The sequence below is a fragment of the Oryctolagus cuniculus genome, chromosome 7, assembly GCF_964237555.1.
Source record: "Oryctolagus cuniculus chromosome 7, mOryCun1.1, whole genome shotgun sequence".
In the NCBI taxonomy this organism is placed as follows: domain Eukaryota; kingdom Metazoa; phylum Chordata; class Mammalia; order Lagomorpha; family Leporidae; genus Oryctolagus; species Oryctolagus cuniculus.
In genome coordinates this window covers 49,409,346-49,435,344 of record NC_091438.1, presented here as the reverse complement: position 1 = coordinate 49,435,344, position 25,999 = coordinate 49,409,346, and positions in this window count along the sequence as shown.

Here is a 25,999-nt window from a genome sequence, read left to right as displayed (position 1 = left end):
CTATCAAAAACCTCATGAGCACAGAATTTGTTTTGTTTCTCTGATATCTCCAGGGACTGAGCATAGAAGAGAGGGGCCGGCGCTGTGGTGCAGTGGGTTAAAGCCCTGGCCTAGCTACGCTGGCATCCTATATGGGCGCCGGTTCAAGTCCCGGCTGCTCCTCCTCCCATCCAGCTCTCTGCTATGGCCTGGGAAAGCAGTAGAAGATGGTCCAAGTCCTTGGGCCCCTGCACCCACATGGGAGACCCAGAAGAAAATCCTGGCTCTTGGCTTCAGATCAGTGCAGCTCCAGCCATTGCGGCCAACTGGGGAGTGAACCAGCGGATAGAAGACCTCTCTCTCTGTCCACCTCTCTCTGTGACTCTGTCTTTCAAATAAAATAAAAAAAGAAGTGAGGCTGTGGCCCCAGTCTCTGCTCCTTGCCCACTCTCACCCCTACCTCCTCACCTCCTCTGGTTTGGGCTCACATATCACCTTCTTGGATATTCTCGAAAACTTTGCTTAAAATTACAAACCCTAGCAACCCTCTTCCCAACTTCCTCTGCCTTGGACACTTTTTGGCACACTTTATGTCTGCTTTGTTTGTTACAGGTATGAGCTGTCTCTCCCCGCCAGAACCTAAACACCATGAGGGCGAGAGTCGGATGATCTCAGTTCCCTGCCGGAGCTGGGCCCTAGGAGCACTGCCTGGCCCACACGCGGCACTCAGATAGGAGCTGAATGAATTCACCGTCTTCCTTTTGGCCACTCCCTTCCCTGTCTCAGAGGCCTGCCCGGCTTAGCTTTGTTTATTCCGTAAGGTCTTGTTCTGATTCACACAGTGTGATTTGCACATGACCTTGAACCATCCTGCGCCTCCGTGGAGTAAGGTGCTGGGCCCCATGAGAATGTCTCTGGAGGAGACAGTAGGTTAAACGATGTCCATGACCAGTGCTTTCGGGTGACTAGTGGATGAAACTCCTCCCCGTAATCGTGTGATGTCACAACAGCTGTTTAGTGAATACTGTTACAATTCCTCATCTTAAACATTCAGGAGCATGCCCAAGACCCCACAGGTAGAAAGTGTTAAAGCCAGGATTCAAATCCAGAACCCTCTAAGCCCAGAGCCTGGAGTCGGCTGGCCATGCACTGTTTCCAACAGCCAACAGTGGTGCTGCCCACCAAGTAGTCACTGTGCCTGAAATCCAGAGTCCATACTAACCATGAGGGCTCGAGTTCTCTCTCTGCTGCATAGAATTCCAGTGATAAATCATTTTCAGCGACGCAGATGGTTTCTTACCCGGGGAATTGTAAGCAGGGAAACCAAAACAAAATCTGTCACTGTTTGACTTGAACTTGAGAAAAAAATTGGATGGAGTAAGTTTTAGCCATTTAGATAGTCCTTTGAGTGGATCTGCTTTTCTCTCTAGGGAAGTAACTCAGTAGAGAGCTATATTCTGAGTTGTACCTGATTCCTTAATGTTTAACCAATTGTTAAGTTAAAGAAAAATGGGGGACAGGTATGTTCAAAGTAGAAGGCACTGGCCTTGGAGAAGTGATTCACAGTGAGGCATTGTGGACAAGCTATGTCAGGCACAGCACCAGGCACCTGAGCCAAACTCATTCACTCTTTGATCAATGACGGAGATTTAACCAGAGTGCACATATACAAGAGTATGTATGCCTTGTGCAGAACCAAGTCCTGCCCAAACTCAACTCCAGAACCAGGAGTAAAAGAATCGTAGGACACACAGGATCCAGGCCCAACACCCAGAGGGTTTTGAGAACACTTAAAGCATGTATTTCATCCTTGCTAGGGGGCGAGGACTGTGTTGGCTTGACTGCATGGTAGATGGTGAGCAGACTTATATGCAGGTGCGAATCTTACCGTGGCCACCTCATGATGTCTCCCAACCTTTTTGTAAAGTATTGGTGACAACCACCTCCATTCAGATGGACCTAGATTTACCTCCTCCCTCCCTTACCCACTGACCCATTCCCACATGGTCTACTCTCTTTGTCCCAAGCATCAGCTAGGGCGGCAATCACTTCCATTTGTCACAGCTCTATTACTGTTTTCAGGAAAGTCCCACGCTCTTCCGCTGCAGTCTGGTCTGACAGCCCCCCGAGAACAGAGACTGCACCCTCACTATGACAAGGAGGGTTTTGATCCCTCTCACGAGTGTGGTAAGCCATTCACCATTACCCTTTCATGACCTTGGTTTCCATCTTTCTCTCAGCCTGCTTGTCCTCTGCCACCACACTCTGAGTTGTCCTACCTGGGAGGCGGCACTGGGTGGGGACCTTGCATGGCTGTTCTTTTTGGCAAAAAGATTCACCTACAGGTTGGTCAGGGCTCAACATAAATTCTGTGTGATCGCCACTGCCCCTTGGCTGGGGCACCCATATGGCCACGTTCATTTCTCTGACCATTTCACGACCGACAGTGTGTGGCCCGCACACGCTGTGCCCAAACTCTGGAGATACAAAGATGAGTAAGACCCAGCCCTACCCTCAAGGAGCTCGTCATCTATTAGGAAAGACACAGAGGAAGCAGGTGATGGCAATCCAAGGTGCTGAGAGGGAGATGGCTCACTGCCCGGGGCAGAAGGAAGAAGAAACTTTGAAACCGAACAGCTTGGGATGAAGACTTCTCCACCATCCCAGTTCCGCCTAAGACCTAGGGGGCTGATTGCTGCTTTAGCAAGAAGCGGTTTGTAGCTTCCGTCCCCTCTAAGCTCGCTGTTCCCAGACATCAGAAACAACACAGACTGTTCCTGGGCCTCATCTCGTAATAGTCCTGACATCTGCCTTCAGTCACTCTTTGCCAATCAGATGGCAAAGTCAGGAATGCAGACATGTAAATAAATTAAATGAGTTTCTCCATGTGGGAATGTCTCCGTGAGATGGAGGGTGAGCATCAGGACAAATTGGTTCCCAAAACACACTTGGAAAGTTGACAAAAATGACTTCAGGCCACTGAGTGGTTCTCAGACCAGGAGTAGGAGCAGTGATGACCACGCGTGGCCAGTTTCCACCTAAATCTGGTGTCATGCAAGGACGCAAGTCTAAACTCCAGTATTCTTTTTGCTTAAAAACAGATTGATTTATTTATTTGAAAGGCAGAGTTACAGAGAGGAAGGGAAAGACAAAGGAGAAGAGAGAGGGAGAGGGAAAGGGAGAGGGAGAGAGAGAGAATCTTCTATCTGCTGTTTCACTCCCCAAATGGCTGCAACAGGCTGGAGCCAGGAGCCGGGAGCTTCTTCTGGGTCTCCCGCATGGGTGCAGGGACCCAAGCACTTGGACCATCCTCTGCTGCTTTTCCCAGGCACATTAGCAGGGAGCTGGATTGGAAGTGAAGCAGCCAGGACACAAACTGGCACCCATATGGGATGCTGGCACTGCAGGCGGAGGATTAACCCACAGTGCCAGCCCCTCCAGCTTTCTCCTTAAGACAGGGGGGTAATGGGAGTAACTCTCCATTTCCTCTGCATTTCTGTAGGTGACTGGGAAATCAGAATCAGTCTGGGAAACAGAAGTTCTGCTCCTGAGCTATGTTCTTCCTTCGAGAAAATCAATCGGCCGGCGTGAGATTAGCTTGCACGCTAGGATGTTGGAAACCAGGGCCTCTCCTACATCCTTCACAGGATGCGATTGTTAGGCTGCTAAGCAAAAACTTGACGTGAAATACTTGCAGTGGGAATCGATATGTATCCGGAAATCACCTTCCTCTGCCCACAGTGCAAACGCTGGAAATGGAGGCAGCCGCTGGGGTTCAGCCGCCAGCTCTGCCATCGCCTGCCTATGTGGGCAGGTCACCCAGCATCTTTGTCCCTAGGTTCAATCACCTGTAAGGTAGCAGTAGCATTATTATTTACCAGGAAGTTTTCGTTTTAGAAAATCCCTCGTGTATTCCTCTCACATTTATTGAGCTCCTACTAAGTGCTACATCGTGAGAGGCAGTGTATTTTTGAGGCTGGGAATGAACAGGGTTCACCACAGACTAGCTGAGTGACTCCAGGCAAGCCAGCTAGCATCTTCTTGCCTTAGTTTTCTCATCTGTGAAATGGAAATAGCAATAGTACTTGCCTCACAGAGTTGATACAGAAGTATTACGTTTAAAAAAAAATGACAAGTAGAGTTATAGACAGTGAGAGAAAGACAGAGAGAAAGGTCTTCCTTCCGTTGGTTCACTCCCCAAATGGCCACTACGGCTGGAACTGCACCAATCCGAAGCCAGGAGCCAGGTGCTTCCTCCTGGTCTCCCATGCGGGTGCAGGGCCCAAGGACTTGGGCCATCCTCCACTGCCTTCCCTGGCCACAGCAGAGAGCTGGACTAGAAGAGGACCAGCTGGGACTAGAACCTGGCGCCCATATGGGATGACGGCACCGCAGGTGGAGGATTAAACAAGTGAGCCACAACGCCGGCCCAGTATTACATTTTTTTCACAGGTGCTCAGAATAGGGCCTGGAACACAACTCTACATAGGTATTAGCTATTTTTCTAAGTATTGTGCTCATGGTTGGAACCTATACTCAGTGGATGGAGGGCAAAATATAAATTACTTAGTGTCAGAAGGTGATAAATGCTGTAGGAGGAAACTAGACACAGAAAGCAAAATTGAGAGAGCGCGAGGGTGGGCCACGGTCTTTACCATCACGGTCAGCATAGGCCTCGTGGAGAAGGAGACGCCAAGGTGAGGAGGAGCTGGGACCAGAAGGTGACAGCACCAGGTGGTGCCAGGACAGCTCGTGGGCCCGCGTGAGGACTTGGACACTGAGAAACAGGGCACCACTGCAAGACTCCAGCAGAAGAGGGGCGCGGTCGGCCCTACTTTCTGGAAAGATGTTTGCCTACGATGCTGACACTAGACGGTTGAGAGCCAGAGTGGAAGCAGAACGGACAGTGTGGAAGCTGTGGCAGTGATGCAGAAGAGAGGTAACAAAGGTGCAGGCGCGGGACGGTGAGCAGTGCTCAAGGCCCGGTGTGTTTTGAAGACAGAGCCCACAGAACCTCCTGAAGGATTGGATGTGGGGTATAAAGACCGGGGAGAAGAAAAGAGATGGCTCCACAGAGAGACAGCGTTGCCATCCATCAAGTGGGGAAGCGCGAGGGTGGAACAGGTTTGTTGAGAAGGACTTGAGTTTCAGGTGTTGCTTAGATGTGCTTGTGTCAAGTGGGTCGCTAGATAGAAATATAGACGATAGAGATACAGAGAAGTTGGGAAGAAAGGTGAACGTAGTCACCAGAGAAGTGAGTGCGGAGGACAGAGGACCACATTGCTGATCTTCAGAGATCTGGAGGAAGACGAGGGAGCCGCAGAGGAGAATGAAAAGGAGGAAAACCCAAAGACAGGCGTCCTGCACGGCCAGTACAGAAAGTCTGCTGCAGCCCCATGGTCATTTTAAGTTAGACAACCACTGAGAAGTAACCATGGGATTTGGTGATGTGGAACTGCTGTGGCTTAACTGTCGTAACACCTGAGCTGAGGTGTGCCTGTCAATGTAAGCTGTTATTGTTACCCCCATCAGCAGGTTGTATTGCACAGCCAACTGTACCGGTCTCCCTGGTGATCTGCCCAACACTGAGGAGTGAGAAGCCCAGGTTTGCCCAAGAAGAGCTGCATCCAGCAAGCACTGGACCGAAAGAGAAACTGAGTCCCGGGCCCTCGGAGACAGCGGGGCAGGCTGAACTCACAGAAGCAGAAAAAGGAGTCTGAGGAAGTCAAGTTAGAGGTCAGAGGGCACGGGGTCAGACCAAAGACAAATGGAAAATGAGCCAGAGCGGCCCTGGGAGATCTAGGCAAATACTTCGCTTAGCCTTGGGCCTGGAAGGTCCCAAGGGGGCAGGGTTCGCACATGGTTGAATACTTTCAAAGGGCTAGGGGCAGGCAGATAGCGCAGACACAGTCCTCTCTGGTCCTCCCTCTCTTAAGACAGAAAACAGAATCGGGGCTGATGCTGTGATGCAGCAAGTTGAGCTGCCACTTGCAACACTGGCGTTTGACATTGGAGTGGCGGTTCGAGACTCTGGTGCTCCACTTCTGAACCAGCTCCCTGCTAATGGGCCCAGAAAGGCAGTGGAAGAAGGCCCAAGTGCTTGAGACCCTGCCACATACATAAGAGACCCAGGTGGGGGTCCTGGCTCCTGGCTTCAGCCTGGCCCAATCTTGGTCATTGAGGCCATTTGGGGAGTAAAATAATAAATAGAAGATCCTTTACTCACTATCAGTCCCTGTGTCTCTTTCAAATAAGTAAGCAAATCTTTTAAAAATTAAATGTGTGGAGTTCCACTGCATAGTTTATTATACATGATCTATTTGTCATTGGCCAAGTCATGTGCCCAAAAATAATAATGACTAACTCAAAGGCATGCTGGACCCTGAAGCCTCTCTTAGCCTCACTCGTAATGCTCAGTACAGAAGTTCTGAGGGACTGCAGCCTTAGGAGTGTGTGCCAACAGTCAGCGGCATGGCGGGATGAGGGAGCCACTGCTCACTCTGCTGAAAATCCTCTCCTACAGTTGTCTGCTAGGGGTTTCCCCTAAGACTTGGCCTTCTCTTGGTTCAGACAGGATTAACTGTAGTACCTTCCTTATAGGGTAGCTACAAGGATCAAGTGACATACGTCATACATGTCCAGTGCCTGGCACATAAGAACGCCAGGAAATGATGGTGGAGGTGCAGGTTTGGATGCAGATGTGCCTGGACCAATAAATGTACTCCTGGGGTAGAGGAAGCCTACCAAAAAGGGTCTGCAGGGGCTGTGGAGTCAGCGGAAGGGCACACAGGAAGCACTGGGGGAAAGGCTTCAAAAGCAAAACTGCTGGGGTGGTACCAGGACCTGGTCTTGCTCTCCAGTGGCCTTGGCATTTTAACCTCTTGTGTTCATACTACACCCCTCTATATAACATCTGCTGTATCTCTCCAGACCGTCTCTTCATTCCCCACTTAGACTCCAGCTCACAATTCAGCTGAACCCAACTCCTTGTGGTTCTGGGAGACGACCTGGCAGCTCTTGCCTCACGCTGTCCCTTTCCTTAGCCCGCTCCCACTTGCGCATGTCTGAAAGTCTTCTAAATCATTCCTCCCAGGCTGAGCCTTGAGCTCTCATCTGTGTGACACATCCCTGTAGTTACTGAGAGCGCACAGTCACATGATCTCTTTCCACGCTCTCTTCCACAAGGGCTGAAGACCCTCTAGCAACGTGCCTTCCTCGCCTCACTCCCCAGCCCTGGCACGGCGGCTGGCAGGCAGGAGGCCCCACTAGATGTGGCCGTGCTCACGTTTCTGGTATAAAGCAAACTACTTGGCACCTTCTGGAATGAAGAATGGGAAGGAAATGACCAGGAGAGGTTTGGAAATAACAAGAACAAGAGATTAAATTTTATCTTTTATCATTCTAGAAAGAGTTCACAGAGAAGAGAATTTTTAATAGTCATTTGGAAGGAAATGGGAGACAAAACGCTCTCTCAGCAATGGAAGTGGAGTGGAGTAGGGTTGGGGGAGGGAGGAGGGAGAAGAGAAGAGGATCACAGTCTACCTGCTTTTCGGGGGAGGGCTCAGCTGGAAAACCAAGTCCAACCTTGTACCCGAATTATTCGGGATCATCACAGGAACGTCTTGGTCTATCACTCTTTCATAAGATCACATGATGGCCGGTGCCACGGCTCACTAGGCTAATCCTCCGCCTTGCGGCGCTGGCACACCAGGTTCTAGTCCCGGTCGGGGTGCCGGATTCTGTCCCGGTTGCCCCTCTTCCAGGCCAGCTCTCTGCTGTGGCCAGGGAGTACAGTGGAGGATGGCCCAAGTACTTGGGCCCTGCACCCCATGGGAGACCAGGAGAAGTACCTGGCTCCTGCCATCAGATCAGCGCGGTGCGCCGGCCGCAGCGACCATTGGAGGGTGAACCAATGGCAAAAGGAAGACCTTTCTCTCTCTCTCTCACTGTCCACTCTGCCTGTCAAAAAAAAAAAAAAAATCACATGAAAGCAAGTGGTGTGTGGCACGCTGCCTGGGAGGCTGCCAGACCTGCAATCTGGATTTTGCCTCTTCTCTGGTTTGGGCTCCTAGGCAAGCTGCTTGACTTTGCTAGGCCCCAGCTTCCTCACCTGCAAAACCGGCCTGAGAATACCCACCCATAGGGAAGAACTGGGGCGACCATCACATGAGCTGACATTTAAGGTGTTTAGTACAGATACTGGTTATTTTGGTCAGATTGTACTACAACAAATAACTCCCAATTCAGGGTGATTGGCAAGCACAAACGTTTCTTTCTTGAGGGCCAAGGATTGGCTTTGGCTCTGCTGGATTCTGCGGGTCTCTACTTGCCCCCTGTGATGAAGGAGCCGTCATTCTCCGAGGCAAGCTGTTCTCACTGTAATCAGACTCCAACAGGATCCGAGTCAAACTGCACCATTGCATTAAAGTCTTCACTTGTCCGCTCCCTCCCCTGGCCACAAGAAGTCCCATGGCCCAGCCAAAGCCAGCAGGGCTATCTACTGCCTCCCCAGGAAGCAAGGCAAGCCCAGGGGAGAAACATGTGGTTGTCAGCCAGTAAGGTAGTCCACACCATGGCCTTCTAGTAGCCACTGCCCTTGCGTGCGTGAGTAGACCCGTGGGCACCTGAGACACAGGTGGGCTTAGGGCACAGCGGAGGTGCAGTGCTCAGAGAGTACGAAAGCTGTTCTCATCCCTCCCCGTCACCTCCCCCAAATCTACTCTATTGCTCCAAATTCCTTGCCCTGGAAACGAATGGGTGATACTGTTTTTTTCATATATTTTTTGGCCACTTGCAATTCTTTAGAAAAATGTCTGTGTAGATCCTTTGCCCATTTCTTAACCGGATGAATGTGTTATTGAATTCCTTGAGTTCCTTACATATTCTGGATATTAATGTGAAATGCAAACTAGTACAGCAGTTCTGGAGAAGAGTATGGTAGTTTCTCAAAAAAACCAAAAAAAAGATCTACCATATGATCCAGCTATCGTGCTTCTGGGGCTGTATCCAAAGGAAATGAAATCAGCATAGGAAACAGATACCTGCACTCCCACATTAATTGAGGTGCTATTCATAATGACCAAGATGTGGGACCAACCTAGATGCCCACCAGTGGATGAAGGGAGAAAGAAAGAAAATGTGGTGGTCTATAGATATAATAGAATATTACTCAGCCATAACAAAGAATAAAATCCTAACATTTGCCACAAAGTGGACAGACCTGGAGATCATTATGTTAAGAGAAATCAGCCAGGCATAGAAAGACAAATAGCACACATTTTCTCTCAAATGTAGAAGTTAAAAATATGTACATATATTTGATACATATACATAATGCTTGATATGAATGTAAAATAGTGGCAGCTAGAGGGGCGGGGGGAGAGCTTGTGTAACTACCAGCGTGGAGTCAGTGGGGGCCTGGTCCTGGTGCTCTGTGGAGGAGCAGAGTAATTGTGAGGACGGAGATGGACAGGCCAATCTCCCAAGGGGCTTCGTGTCCGCTGTGTATATCTAGTGACCTACTGCACCATACCCCATACCATGTGTAGGCAGGTCATGTAACCCAAAGTTTTTAAAATTGAGCTTTTAACAGAACACCTTTTTAAAAGATTTCTTCATTTGTTTTGAAAGGCAGAGTTACAGAGGGAGAGGGAGAGGGAGAGGGAGAGAAAGAGAGAGAAAGGAAGAAAGAAACATCCGTCTGCTGATTCACTCCCCAGATGGCCACAATACCAGGAGCCAGGAGCTTCATCTGGGTCTCCCACATGTGATGCCCAAGGAGTTGGGCCATCTTCTACTGCTTTCCCAGGCACATTAGCTGGATAGTATGGATCGGAAGGGGAGCAACCAGGATACTGGTGTTGTAGGCAGCTGCTTAACCTGCTACGCCACAACACGAGTCCAGGAACACACTTTTTTGTATGACCCGTTGGTTTATTTTGCCACAGCCAAAAGGCAAACATGCTAATGGATCTGATTTTATCATTCCTCAATGCATAATGCATCAAAACATCACGTTCTACCCCACAAATATATATACATACATATATTACTTATCAAAAAACCAAATCAAATTTTAAAAAGACAATGAAAGGAATGGGTGCAAAAGGAATTGGTTTGCTTAAAGGAGTTCATGATAATAATGTCATAAAAATTATTTTTCTTAAATGTATTAAAGTAGAGAGAACAGATTTCATGAGCTTCATAGATAGGATTCCAAGAATACAATAATACTTTCCTGTCCTCTCACTCACTTCTCACCAGCCATTCTGACATCCTAGATAGTCTGCAAACCACTAAGCATGCTGCCACCGCAGGGCCTTTGCACTTACTGTTCCATGTGCTCGAACATTCTGCCTCAGATCTTCCTGATCTAATTTCTTACTTTCTCAGGTCTCCACTCAAATGGCCCATTGTCAGACAGACCTGCCCTGGCCAAACTGCATGGACTAACACTGCTCCACCATCCCCTGTTGCCCTTGGCCTTAAATTGTGTTCTTCACAGCACGTATCACAACCTGGCATGTGACACATTTACTTATTGTTGTTGTTATTTATGATCTATCTCCCCGCTTCAGTGCTAGGAAAGCAGTGCGTTGTTCACCTCTGTGTAAGCAACACCTACTTGCAGAATGGTGAGTGATTCACAATGGGTCGTAATGAAATATTTGCTGAATTAATTCAGCAAACAAGCACCATGTGCTTTATAGAATAAATCTCATTTTAATCTTCATAGGAAGTATACACCAGGTCAGCAGCATGCAGCAGGACCCCTGCACCCTGCGGGGCCAGCAGAGTCGCACGCCCACCCAGGTTACTCTGCCCCCCAGGGCGCTAGGGAGGAGAGGTGGGGAGGCTGGTGCTGGGGGGAGGAGGAAGGGGCCACTGGCCTGTGCCCTGTAACCAGCAGGAAGAGGCTGAGCCCGGAACACATCAGCAGCACCTTCTTGACTTTTAACGCATTCTCATCACCTCTCCGCACGCGGCATCTCTGATAAAATGCCACAGCTTGTGGAATCTCCGCAGGCCTCCTGTGGGCGTCCTGCCCCCATGCCGCCGCTCCTCTGCTCAGCCCCCGAGGATACTGTCCACCGACGAAGACCTTGAAGGAGCTGCGTGCGCCCTGGACCCTCTGGGCACAGAGGGAGCCTAGGGAATGCCCCAGCAGGGCTGCCCCTTTCAAGGCTGACACCAGGTGCTTTCCCCTCCACTGTCCCCTGCAGCAAGCCCTTGCGCTCAAGCCTGGCATTGCGATGTAGCTGGGTACGCTGCGCCTCGAGTCCCAGCTATCCTGTGCTTCTGCTCTAGCTTCCTGCTACTGAACCTGGGCGGCAGCAGATGATGGCCCAAGTCCTTGGGTTCCTGCACCCACGTGGGAGACCCGGAAGAAGCTCCTGGCTTCAGATCGGCACAGCTCTGCACACTGCAGCCATTTAAGGAGTGAACCATTGGATGGAAGACCTTTCTCTCTGTCTTTCCCTTTCAAATAAACAATAAATAAAATCTTTTTAAAAATAAATAAATAGGCTGGTGCTGTGGTGCAGCAGGTTAATGCCCTGGCCTGAAGCGCTGGCATCCCATATGGGCGCCGGTTCAAGACCCAGCTACCCCTCTTCTGATCCAGCTCTCTGTTGTGGCCTGGGAAAGCAGTAGAAGATGGCCCAAGTCCTCGGGCCCCTGCACCCATGTGGGAGACCCGGAAGAAGCTCCTGGCTCCTGGCTTTGGGTCAGTGCAGCTCCGGCCATTGCAGCCAGTTAGGGAGTAAATCAGTGGATGGAAGATCTCTCTCTCTCTCTCTCTCTCTCTCTCTCTGCTTCTCCTCTCTTAGTGTAACTCTGCCTTTCAAATAAATAAATCTTTAAAATAAATAAATAAATAAATAAACCTTTAAAAACAACCTGCATTCATCCCTCCCTGAGTCCTTTCCCTTATCGGTAGCCCTCAACTGAGCATTATCGGAACAGGAGATCATGACTCCAGTTATTCACCCCATATGCCCATTGCAAACACCAGCTTGGGGCTGCCCTGGCGTCTGCAGAGCTCACAGGATAACAGGACACAGAGCACCCAGCGCTTGGACAGCCCCACGCCCTTCCTCGGATGTCAGCCGGCAGGCACCGCCCTCCCGGCCCATGCACACACCCTGCTGCAATGACCCAGATGGAAACAGCAGATCCATCCGTCCCTCGCGCTGACTCTTCACCTGCAACTGAACCGGCAGTGCCCAGAGAGCCTGCCAGGCGAGAGCCCCCAGCAGAGTTCACCCCAGGGGCAGCCCTTGAGAGGCTCGGGATGCCTGTGGCCCTCTTACCCCCTGCCAGCTGTCCTCCAACCCCTCAGAACAGTGCCTCACACACTGCAAATCACAGCCCACTCGTGAGTCATGAAATGAGTGGGGTGCGCTGCCATTAATGTGTGTGTTTGCGCACGCGCTCCGTATGGAGTATTAATTATAATTTTTACTTGGATATGACATGGAGTCCACGCACCCATTATGAGCTATGGCAGAGGGGCTTTCACAGTCGCTGCAGATCCTACCCACTTTTTTTTTTTTTTTTTTTTTTTGACAGGCAGCATGGACAGTGAGAGAGACAGAGAGAAAGGTCTTCCTTTTGCCGTTGGTTCACCCCCCAAAATGGCCACTACGTCTGGTGCACTGCGGCTGGCCCACCGTGGTGATCCAAAGCCAGGAGCCAGGTGCTTCCTCCTGGTCTCCCATGGGGAGCAGGGCCCAAGTACTTGGGCCATCCTCCACTGCACTCCCTGGCCACAGCAGAGAGCTGGCCTGGAAGAGGAGCAACCGGGACAGAATCCAGCGCCCTGACCGGGACTAGAACCTGGGATGCCGGCGCCTCAGGCGGAGGATTAGCCTAGTGAGCCGTGGCACCAGCCCTCTATCCACTTTTCAAAGGCAAGCTAGGGCTTATGAATTAGCTGTGGGCTCCATGGGGGTGCTTTTTTGATTTGAAAGTAAGAATGAGCAGAGGGTTCCAGTGGAGAGAAGACCCTTACTGCTGGGTGTAGGGACAAAGCTGAGGGGCCAGAGGCAGCTGAATGGAGTCTGGTGCACAGATTACTCCAAGGAGGAAGGCTTCCGTCAGGCTGTCAACGCTCCATACTAACACACAGCACCCTGAAAGGTACTGTGAAGTTCAAAGGAGCAAGAGGGCCCTTGGCCTGAATGCATCCACTGCACGGCAGAGCTGAACATCAAACAGACCTGAACCGCTGGGGTGTGCGTTGTGGCGCAACACTTGGGACACCCACAGCCCATATTGCCAGTCCAAGTCCTACGCTGCTTCCCATCCCACTCCTTGCTAATGCATCTGAGAAGCAGCAGATGGTGGTTCAAGTGCTTCAGTTCCTGCCACCCATGTGGGAGACCCACATGGCTCCTAGATGAAGCCTGTCCCAGCTCAGCCTGCTGCAACCATTTGGGAAGGAAGCCAGCAAATGGAAGATCTCAATCTCTCAATCTCTCAATCTCTCTCTCTCTCTCTCTCTCTGCTCTTTCTCTCTCTGTCTTCACCTTTCTCTCTGTCTCCATCATTCTGCCTTTCAAATAAATAGAAGAATCTTTACACAGATCTGAACTGGCAATGGGTACACATGTGCAAGACTGTCAAGAGTACCCCTTCTGGGTATGAACCGCAGGAGCAACAGGAGGACAGCAGCAGAGAGGGTGTGAGGGCTGGAGGGGACCGAGTGCTCACAGGGGGTGGGGTGGCGACTGAGCAGGGCGCGGAAGGATGAGGAGTTGGAACAACAGAGTGGGAAGGTGATTCGAGGCCTAGAGAAATGGAGTGAAGATGCGGGGCCCTCTGTCAGCGTTCCGTGTCCTTGGATTACACCGACATCAGCCTGGCTGGGGCAGAGGTAGAGCCTGGCTCCACGGGGGAAGGCAAGGTTATGGAGAGTCAAGGAAATGGATTTGAGATGGTAAATAAAATAAAAATCTAGCATAACCCAAATGTCAACCGCAGGGACCCTGCCACTTGAGATCCAGATAAGATAGGCTCAGATCTCCACTCTGCATCCTGTGGAAAGTTCAGTGCCCCCCGCCTCCCCTCAAAATGCCTGCACTTTCTCAGGGCACTTACATTTTTGTGGTCTCCTCTGGTTCTGGAATTAGTTCAGTTTATCAGTGCTCTCGCCTTCCGGTGCCGGCCACTCCTCTCCTTACCCAGTCCCTTAGGTGACACTCTTGAAACCTGGTGCCTTTCCTTGATACACACACACACACACACACACACACACATCTTATAAGGCCTGTGCTGACATTTTGAGGAAAATGGAGGGAGCATTTACCTTGCAGCGATGGAAATGAATTGAAGTTTAATATTAAAAAGTTTGTGTTCTTAAAGAGCCCTGCACAATTCGCTGGTTTTCTTCCCCTTACATTGCTGACCCCTCCCTTTCCTCCCTTCTCTCTCGCCTCCCCCCTGCCCAAGCCCAAGCAGCTCTCATGCATGCACAGCCCTTTACCCTCACTGGGTTTGCTCGTTTCCTGCCAGCCTCAGGAGCGCCCCTTCCACTGGCCAGTGCCTCCCCGTGGATTTTTTTTTTTTAACGTAAAGACAGCTTCCTTCCTAATAGGAATTCTGATGCCAGCTATTAAGATAATTTGTTTTATTCTTTTTCACTAAGAATGTTACAGATGAAGAGAGGCAGGTGTAAGTGACAGAACAGGAGGTAGGGATGCTATGGCAGAGGGAGAGTGGGAGAAAGGAGTGAACAGGAGGGCATGGAGATGATTTTGTGATTTTCGACATTGTCAAAGGATGGGAGAGACACAGAGGCTCGGGAAATCCAACGAAGCCACAGTGTACTCACTGGTGTTTACTGCGTTGGTGCTGCGAGATTCGGCACTAAGGCTGGTGGGAAGGAAGAGTTTGGAGAGCTGGATGACCCGTGGATACTGCAGCTCCAGCCAGAAAGTAACCTGAATTGGAAGCCGCATTCTGCCCCTAACTTGCAGCTCGATCTTGTTTAAATCACTTCCTGCTTTGAGTCTCAGTTTCTGTGTATAGCAGAACGTCAGACAGGTGATTCTTTCCCTGTTTCATCACCAGACCTTCAATTATGTTTTCAGTTCATTTTTATTGAAGCTGGATTGTTGCCTCTTTAATCAGGACTCCTCTTGACATCCCTCAAACTCAAAGACTCCCTGCTGTGTGCCCTGGGCTTCCCCCACCCTCGTAACTCCACTGGCCTATTCTTTAACACCAGGTTGCAGTCATAAAGGCCAGGTTACTAAATCACTATTTCTTTCTTTTCTTTTTTTTTTTTTTTTTTTTTTTTTTTTTTTGACAGGCAGAGTGGACAGTGAGAGAGAGACAGAGAGAAAGGTCTTCCTTTACCATTGGTTCACCTCCCAATGGCTGCTGCGGCCGGCACACTGCACTGATCCGAAGCCAGGAGCCAGGTGCTTCTCCTGGTCTCCCATGCGGGTGCAGGGCCCAAGGACCACAGCAGAGAGCTGGACAGGAAGAGGAGCGACCGGGACAGAATCCGGTGCCTCGACCCGGACTAGAACCCGCTGAGCCGCGGCACCGGCCTAAATCACTATTTCTTAAGTTGCTTCCACAAGCTTCACCACCAAGCTGCACTCGCAACTAGATGGAGACTGACCAGCTGAGCCGCGCATGCCCAGAACTGGAGTCGCGTTCCTCCGTGAAGCCAAAAACAATGGAGGATGAGCAGGGACAGAAGAGCCGGCCAGCTGTAGGAAGGAAGGGGTCTTCAGATTCCAACACGTACTCCCTGGGCCCCCTGAGAGCCCCGCGAGTCAAAAGCTGCCCTCTGGCGTGTCTGTGTCCAGACCTGCCTCTCCTGATCCCAGAAAACTTTCCGCAGGCCTCTGATGAGGGAGACAGATTTGAGGCTCACCCTTCTAGGTGCTGGCCAGTCGCACATATAGAACTTGTCTCCACAAGACCGGGAGGAAGCACCTGGCTCCTGGCTTCGGATCGGCACAGCGCGCCGGCCACAGCGCACCGGCCATAGCAGCCACTTGGGGGGTGAACCAACGGAAGACAGACCTTTCTCTCTGTCTCTCTCTCTCTCACTAACTCTGCCTGTCAATAAATAAATAAATAAATAAAAGCAAGCTTGTCTCCACAGACCAGTGTCACACATTGGGCTTGTGAGCCCTGGGGAAGGAACCCACCTCACTCAGTATCATTATCATCTTTGCACACTCTTGCTAAGGAGCCTTAACAGGAGTTCAATCATTGTGAAGGAGAACAGTCAGGACAGCAAAACTTCAGAAAATATAGAACTGAAAATATAAAATATAAACCTAAAATATAAAACTTCAGAAAATATAGAACTGAAGAGGTCAGAGTCGCTGACCGGCGCCGTCAGTTCCAACAGAGTGGTGCAGCGATTCCAGCAGAGTTCTATTTTAACAGGAAAATATGATGTTTAGTATAAATACACACTAAATGGTCTGGGACTCAGCTCTCCCTCCCTGGAAAAAACAAAGCCTGGCAGGCTAGCCCACACCATAATAAATAGGCTTCTCTGTTATCCTAGGGTCTCTTACCTCAACTCGAGATGTAGGGTCTAATGTCTACTGACTTGTTAGCCTTCGTAATGCTAACCTCTCATGGCAGAATGCTTCTCAACGTGTGTGCTGTTAATCACAAAGATCTTCTGAAAGTACAAGAAAAAAACAAAGAGCAACTTGTGTGGAAGACCAGAATAAGACACCCTAAAATATGCCTCTTTAGCATAAGGATTATTTTGAGAAACCGCAGGCATAGGGGAGGCTCTGGAGACACAGCGGAAGTTACCTTTTTGGAAGGAGCACCCCCCTGTGCGAGGCTGCTTCCCTCTTGGTACCAGGAAGAAAAGGATGCTTCTAAAACACTTAGTAAGGCTTAACAGATCTGGCACCAAAGGACGTCCAAGCGATCTTAACTTGGACTTAACCGGTCAAAGCGATTTAAGCATCAGTTGACCCAGTTGATCAGTTTTATCAGTGGAACAAGCTACCCTAGGAATAACAGTGCGATCCCACTTTAGAGCCCCTACTTAGTCTACATAACACATATCACCTTTGTTTGCCTTGCTTTTCCTGGGCATCTCCCCATAACCAGCTTCCCCAAACCCTTCCTTCCTTGATTCAGTGAAGCATGTTTTTTAAACCTGAGTTCAAAGCCACCTCTTTGAGGTTCATCTATTTCTCTGGGTATCTCTTCATGAGATATACATATCATTAAACTTCTGCTTCCTTTTCCCTTGTTAATCTGTCTTTTTCTATGGGAGTTCATGCCAACTAAACACTACGAGGGATAGAAATTATTTTTCCTCCCCTACACCTTGGGCACAGTTGAGTCTTTCTGAACTCCCACATACCCTAGGCTCATGAGACACTGCAAATTCTACACACAAACAGGGTGGCAAGAGAAGGCAAAGCCACATCCCTCCTCAGCTCCTGGGCATGCCCCATTGTCCTGTCAAATGGCACTTAAAAGCACAAGTTCAGGGACAGAAGTGCTAGATGATGACAGCAGAGTGTAAACCAAGAACATGCCTACGAAGCCAGCCCTGGCAAGGAAGCTTCTGGAAAAAGGTCTTCCACTCTTAGAATAGTCCTTCCCTCTGCTGCACATCATTGTGGCTGCACTTGGAACACATGGACTCCATTCTCCAGGCACAAGGAGAATCAGCCTGGGGACAAAGTGACAGGAGTGACGAAGGGTAGAAAGGATGGGTCTTCAAAGAGGTCATTGAGTGCCTGAATTAACCAGGTCTCGCAGCCACTTTGAGTCAGTTTTCTCTTATTTGCTTTTTTTAAAGATGTTATTTATTTATTTGAGAGTTAGAGTTACAGACAGTGAGAAGGAGAAACAGAAAGATCTTCCATCTGCTGGTTCACTCCCCAGATGGCGGCTACGGCCTGAGCTGAACTGATCTGAAGCCAGGAGCCAGGAGCTTCCTCCAGTCTCTCACATGGGTGCAGGGGCCCAAGGACTTGGGCCAAATTCTACTGCTTTCTCAGGCCATAGCAGAGAGCTGGATTGGAAGTGGAGCAGCCGGAACTAGAACTGGCGCCCACATGGGATGCCGGCACTTCAGGCCAGGGCATTAACCCACTGTGCCACAGCACCAGCCCTAGTTTTCTCTTATTTGTAGCTGAAAACATTCTAACTTGGCCCCAACCCAGGACTCCACATTTTTAACTAGCTCCTAGGTGATTCTGATGCAGATGTTCTAGGAACCACATTTTGAGAAACTCAGCTCTAGAATGGTGGCAAACATCCAGGCTGTGCTATCTCTCCGTGTATCAGACTCCCTCCATTGATTCAGCTGGGTCCCTCATGTGTGTGGCTCTTGCTTGTTTCAACTGTCAATACTGCCCTCATACAAAGTTCGCATGTCCTCTGCATTTAATAATAATTTTTTTAAAAAAAGTTATTTATGATTGCCTAACAGCCTGGAATTAAATAGCTGAAAATCTTGGTTTTCTATATTTTTTCTTTATCTTGTCCCTCCAAGGTAATGTGGGAGAATTTCTTGCTGTCTGCAATCCCTCGTGGAGAAAGTCCTCAGGATAAATGATGTTTAGAATCTCAGGACTCCCCAGGGGCTCACCCAATCGCTCAATGCCCATGCATTGATCCAAATAACCACAGCAGCTACTGCTGTGGTTCTTGCCTAACTTCCCCCCCGAGACAACAGGGGCACAGAGTTCTGACCTACACTGTCTTCATCGACCTTGGGCTGGGCAAAGGAACAGAGGCAGCCATAACTGGGAGTGTGGAGCAAATGAGGAAGAGAAATCAGCATACAGGGGTTAAAAAGAGGGCCTGTGACTCTGAGACAGACCAATTAAAGTGACCAACCCACGGTGTCTGATAAGAAAGACCTGGCCGTGGGAAAAACCAGCCCCCAGCCCCCCACAACAACAACAACAAAAAAAGCAAACTGGAAGTTGAGCTGGAAACATCCAGTCTCCCTTTAGGGGAGCCTGTGATTTCTCATAGAAGAGGAAGAACGGCACTAGATCATGTCCTGGCTACTCCACTTCTGGCCCAGTTCCCTGCTAATGGCCTGGGAAAAGCAGTGGAAGATGACCCAAGTGATTAGGCTCCTGCCATCCATGTGGGAAACCCAGATGAAGCTCCTGGCTTTGGTCTGGCCCAGCTCCAGCCATTGCGGCCATCAGGAGAGTGAATCAACTGATGGAAGATTCTCTCTCTCTCTCTCTTCCTCCCTCTCCCTCTTTAACTCTGACTGTAAAATAAATAAACAAATGTATTTTTTTTAAAAAAAGGAAGAGAAAGAAGTGTTGATGTCATTGAGCTGTTTTATTTCAGAGAAAAGGATACCACAAACTTCTCGGTAAACTCATATGTCTTGCAGCAGATCACAGATCTTCTGTATCACACATTAAAGATGACAGTCTCACTACAAGGGGCAGAAGGAACTGATAGATCCCTTTTAAGCTACACAGAGTGCTCCACGATGCACTATTTAGATTGCTATCCTACCACATCACAGAGGGGAATCACCTCCATCCCCTTGAGGTTTATGGCCTACTTGAAGGCACCAACCATATTTTACTCCTTGGTGTCACCACTTCATGGTAAATTTACAGCCCCATCGGGTGAACTGACTTGAGTTGAGCTATGTCACTTCTTTTTTTTTGTTAAGATTTATTTATTTATTTGAAAGTCAGAGATACAGAGAGAGAGAAAGAGAGAGAGAGAGAGAGATCTTCCATCAGCTGGATCACTCCTGAGATGGCCCCAATGGCTAGGGCTGGGCCAGACCAGAGTCAGGAGTCAGGAGCTTCATCCAGGCCTTTCATGTGGGTGGTAGAAGTCCAAACACTTAGACCATCTTATGCTGCTTTCCCATGGCATTACAGGAACCTGGATCAGAAGTAGAGCAGCCAGGACACAAATTGGCATCCACGTAGGATGCTGGCATCGCAGGCCTAGCCACAACACCGGCCCCACTACGCCACTTCTTAAATGAGCTATTTTGATTTTGAAGGCAATAAATGAAATCTGTGGAGGAAGAACAAGTATCACCACAAACAAGGTGTGGGCAAGTGGAGATTCTAATTCTACGCCCAGATGCCTTATTGTAGGTCACTAGTCTTTTGCAATGAAAGCAGGCAAGACGATACTAATATCGCTCCTCGTGTCCCCTAGTGTCTTCTCAAAAATTATCTCTAGAAATTCCCCCTTCCACAAGTCTCACAATGTCACCTTGGAGACTTGTTGCTTTGCATTAAGTATTGCCCTCACTAGGCCAACGTTTTAAAATGTAAATACCCCTGGGAGAAGAACACATTACATCTCTAGTACTTTTGTATAAATGCATTTAACCCAGGTGTCCCTCTTCATGGAGAGGGGGCAGGAGTGATGAAAACAGAGGAAAGCAGCAGCACTCAGAGAGCAGGCTGGATGGGGCAAGCAAGAACGCTGTGCAAATGGAACTTGGCCTCTCTCCCAATCTTGCAGAAGCCCAGCCTGAATAAAACCAATAATGGTGACTGTGGTGACTTTTATTGCTCATTATGTGAGACTCATTTCTTCTTCGTAAAACCCCTTCAACTTTAGGCTATTATCCCTTTGTAATTAAAACAATATATTGCATCCTACACTTGGGATTCCTTTGCAACAGCGTGTGCAACGCGCAACACAGCTCTGAAAGTTTTCATTCAGTTTCCCTGAAGTCAAACAGTCAGGAGAGTTTTTCTCACGGAGCTCACATGCAAGATACGGGAACACTAGGGAGATGCAAAGCTCTCCTTCTGCTGGGAAGAAGTTGCAAACATAAGGTCATCTCTGCAGCTGTCATCCGACCAAAGGTTGCGTCACCTGGGGATTCCCTGGGGGAGGAGTGAGGGCTGGGGGACCAGCAGGAAAGCAGCTCTATCACTTCTCAGCAAACCACTTTCCCTCCCCCCGCCCTTGTTGTAAATGTAATTTCTTTACAGGGACACCTTGCATAAAAGAAGTTTGGAACCTAAAAGATTCCACTGCTTGGATTTTCTTAGGGCCACTCACGGCGGCCTCAGCGTCCTTCTCCCTGAATGGGGTTAGTAGTGGCCTCCTCAGAGGGTAGTCCTGAGGACCAAATGAAGTTGGGTGTGAAGCATTGGCCGGAGCCAGGCTCCAGGGAAACACTGCATGGATATTAACTGCCTGCCCAACTTCTCAAGCTAACTGGGAGCCCAGAACTTACTTTGGGGAGCTACCGTGCCAAACCAGATCACAGTACTGACTCCTCCTAGACCGAGCTGAGCCACACGGCTGACAAGGAGCTGCCACCGCTCAGGGGTAAAACAACAGCAAGCATCTTGGTTTCCTATCTGTCTCAAAACTCTATTTCCCAAAACTCGATCTTTGTTGAGTTGCATGGCCTCATCATACAGATGGTTTCTTTCAGATATGTTAAGTCATTTATTTATGTGACAAGGTTTTCAAAGGCAAAGTAATTAGGCTACATTCAATTACGTATTTAAAGAACTATCTTTGTAAAGAATGAAATTACATCCAAAGACAGCAAATCTAGCAACAGAAAAAAGCAAAGTCAGCAAAAAACCAAACCAAAACAAAAAAACCTTGATTATCTGACACTGGGGCTGCTGGAAACACTAGAGTCATCGCAAGACTTTCTCTGTTTGCTGATCTCCGAGGGTTGTTAGAGTCAGTTGCCAACAATGCTACGTCCCAGTCGGTCATGGGTTGACCTTTCTTTGCCTAGCAGCCCGGAACATTTAGTCCTAGGTAGTGGGGGCTGCCTTCTCCTCAGTCCCCCAGACCTTGTGACACACACTCGGGGTGTTACTGAGCTGAGATGCCTGGGAAGTGGTCAGTGTGTTCAACTGATGGGAAAGAAGGGTGAAATCCTTCAAAACTAGCAACATAAACAGATGCAAGGTTGAGAACTAAGTCAAACGGCTGTACTGTTATTTTGCGTGTGGCCGTTTAATGCTGTGGCTTATTTCTGTCTCACTTCTTACATCGGTCAGCCAAAGCAAAAAGACCACTTGGTCCCTTTCCGGCCCCCTCATCTTCAGAGAGAAGCAGCTGTGTCTTCCAATAAACAGTTCAACTAGAAGACGCTCATTGAAAGAAAAGTATAGGTAATTACTGAATTAATACATTCAACACAGAAATCTAGGTAACCTGTCCAATCAATTCGCTTTGCTTAACACCATAGAGTTAGTCCTCACACCCACAGAGAACTCTCTACAGCTGCTCTCTCTTCCGCCCATGGAACAACCTCAGCTTGGCTTGTCTAAGGAGCACACTGATGCCCACCTCACCTGGTTCAAATCTCAAATTCTCCCCAATTTCTGGTTACATCTTATCTGCAACCAAAGCCAGCCCTTGACTTTAGCAAAATGTGTCTCAAATTCTTTTGTTTCTCCTATCATTTCTCACCACCACTGATTGCCCTGCTTTGGCACTTCCACCATGGCTACAGTGCCCAAGATCTTACCTATCTTTATTAGAATTAACTCTGAAGGGAATAAAATTTATATGGAATCTATACATGTAACACACACACACACACACAGCATCAGTTAAGTCCAAGGAGGTAGATCAGCTCCTGCCTCTGCATCCTACACAACAGGCCCTCAATTAACCATTTCCCTTCCCTTTTGGCCCTGTCCCACTTCTCAGATCCATGTCTGTAACAAATCACAGAGCCTGTCTGTAGAAGCATGCAGTAAATACGAACACTGTAGGGTTACTATGAGAAGAGAGATAATATGCATAAAAGGCTTAGTCCTGCCTTGTAGATGATGGGTGCTATAACGTTCTTGATTTAAACACTCTCACCCTCATGCCCTGACCTCTCCAGTCCTTGACTCTCACCTCAATCTGGTACTTAGGCTTTTTACAAGATTTTTTTAGGGGCTGGCACTGTGGTGTAGTAGGTTAAGCCTCCACCCACAGCGCTGGCATCCCGTATAGGCTCTGATTCGTGTCCTGGCTGCTCCACTTCCAAACTAGCTCTTTGCTTATGGCCTGGGAAAACAGTGAAAGATGACTCAAGTGCTTGGGTTCCTGTACCCATGTGGGAGACCTGGAAGAAGCTGACTCCTGGCTTCAGATTGGCCCAGCTCCGGCCGTTGTCGCCATTTGGGGAATGAACCAGCAGATGCAAGATCTCTCTCTCTCTCTCTCTCTCTCTCTCTCCCTCTTTAACTCTACCTCTCAAAAATATATTTTTAAGGTTTTATTTATTGATTTATTTGAAGGGCAGAGTGACAGAGCGAGAAGGATGGAGGAAGGGAGTGAGAAAGGGGAAGAGAGAGAGAGAGAGAGAGAGATCTTCCATCTTCTGGTTCACTCTCTAAATACCTGCAACAACCAGGGCTGGACCAGAACAAAGTCAGAAACCTGGAATTACATCCAGTTCTCCAATGTGAGATAGACATCTTAAATACTAGGTTAAATACCTGCCCCTAAAAGTATACATTTTAAAAAGATTTATTTTATTTATTAGAAAGAGTTTACAGAGAGTGAGAGGAGGAGAGAGATCTTCCATCTGTTGGTTTACTCCCTAAATGGCTGCAACAGCCAGCCCTGTGCCAGGCCAAAGCTAGGAGCCAGGAGCTTCCTCTGAATCTCTCATATAGCCCAAGCACTTGGGCCATCTTCTGCTGCATACCCAGGCCATTAGCAGGGAGGTGGATCAGAAGTGGAGCAACCGGGACCCAAACAGGTGCCCACATGGGATGCCAGCACTGCAGGTGGCAGCTTAACCCACTGTGCCAGAACACAGGCCCCAAAAGTATATTTTAAAAACATGATTTTGTTTCATGATCTGTGGTATATAATCAAAGTAGAAATAGTATTTGCATAGTGTACTATGCAAAAGAAACTCCAAAACGAGCATCCTTTCGCCCCTCTGCCTTGGTCCTTTGGGGCTGCTATGACAGCATGCCGCAGACTGGGTGGCTTATAAACAAATAGAAACGTATCGCTCACAGTGGGGAGGCGGGGCAGGCCAAGATGAAGGAGCCAGTGGATTCAGTGTCTGCCAAGGGCTACTTTCTGCTCCACCGTGGTGCCTTCCATCTGTGTGCACACCTGGCCAGGGAGTCGAGGGCACCCTCTGGGCCTCTTTCATTAGGGTGTTAACCCTATCCATGCGGGCTCCTTTTTTTCATGACCTAATCAGCTCCTAAAGGCCCCCACCTCCTAACGTCATCAGATTGGTCACTAGATTTCAACATATTGAATTGGGGGGGCTGGGACACAAACGTTCGTACCTGGAACCCTCCACCCTGACTCTTGTCTCTGAGTGCCACCGTATGTAAATCTGGAGCTCCCACCGACCCCCCCACTGGTCACTGCCAGTCACACTGTCGGTCACACTGGGCTAAACCTGGACTGGAGCCGCTCCCACAGCACTGTCCTGCTTTAAGGCTGATCCAAAGCTTGGCCCAGACTGAGGCAGCGCACACGGACAGTCTTTCTCCCATCCATGGGAAACCATCCTGTGGGTCTGGCTTCCCCTGTGACCAGCCACTGGGCCCCAGTCACTCCCACCATCCCAGCACCCCTTTGTCCAGTGTGTAAAGGAGTGGGGGACCCCAGCCATGAAGTCCTCTAGGTTTGGGTGTTGATGGGCTCCCATCTGCTGAGGCCCTTCCAGGCAGCAGAGCTAATCCACCCAGAAAGGACCTTCTTAAGCCAAAAAGGCCTCTCCTAGGCAGGTGGAGGAGGCCCCTTCAAGAGAGCTAAGAGACCTTCTTTCCTGTTCCGCAGCTCTCGCTACCCACCCCTCCCTCACTGAATTACCTACGGTCGCCTGCTACAACACCCGGAATCTGGAATCTGCGCACAAGGTATAGACATTCCATAGATTTTAACAACAAAGCAAAATAAAAGAACCTCCGCATGGGTGAGTGGTAAGAAGTTACCGATTGCAGACTCTCTCCTAGAATTTCACAGTAACATGCTATCGTCAACATCAGCAAGGATGAAGGCAGCCATCAGAAAAAGGGCAGAGTCAGCCTGGGAAGATGGCTCATTATCTCTGCTAATTACTTCTGTGCCTCTGTTTAAGCCATTCCCCAGCCTGGAAGGCCTTGTCCCGAACACACTCCCATCAATTAAAGTCTCACTCAGCCTTTAAAGCCCAGCTCAAATGCCACTTTCTCCAAGAAGCCTTTCCTAATCAATCCTCCAGTTAGAATTAACTGCTTCCCATCAATGTTCCTGTGACATTATATGATATTCCCATGTCATTAGAGCAACGTGTTGTGTAGCATTTATTATACGGTATCCCTATGTCATTATATTAAAATGTGATAATAAAGATAGATGGAAAATGATTAGCACACTGCCCAGCCTATAACCTGGCCTCAGCGAAGAGAAACTATTTTAAGATTATGAATTACTTTATATCTGGCCCATAAGTCAAGCTTTAAATGTACATAATGTGAGGAAAATACGAACCTCTTCAGCATCATGAATTACAAAACCCAGTTGTTCTGAGCACAAACTCGAAAGAAAATGCAGGCGTGAGGCACCCTTGCCCCTTCTTCTGTAGGGTTGTACACTTCCCTTTGCCCAAAAGTCTCAGAATTAAACAGGTCTGCCCACCCCACAGATGAGACATCACATCTTCCCACCATTTCAGCTGTGCTCAAACTCACTTCCACCCGAGGCCGTTCACACAACTTCTTACCAGCAACCGTCATGCAAACATCTGTCACTTGTGGAGCCTCTAGGTGTAGTGAACCCCATGCTTAGGGCTTTGGATCTCAGTCCTCACAGAAACAAAAGGGTAAAGTAAACTTGCCCAAAGGCATAGCTCTGAAGTGATATACTTGAGATTTGAACCAAGGCTTTCTACTAAGCTTATGGTCTTACTGTCATGCATTCCTGCTTCCTTGATTGATGGAAAGGCTTCCTAAATTTTATAATTTAGGTGGAAGCTGCCCCTTCCATCCACAGTAGTGTTTTACCGTTTGAAACTACCAAAACACAGCTAATTCGCCTTCCACTTCACCAGCTTGCAAATAATGAG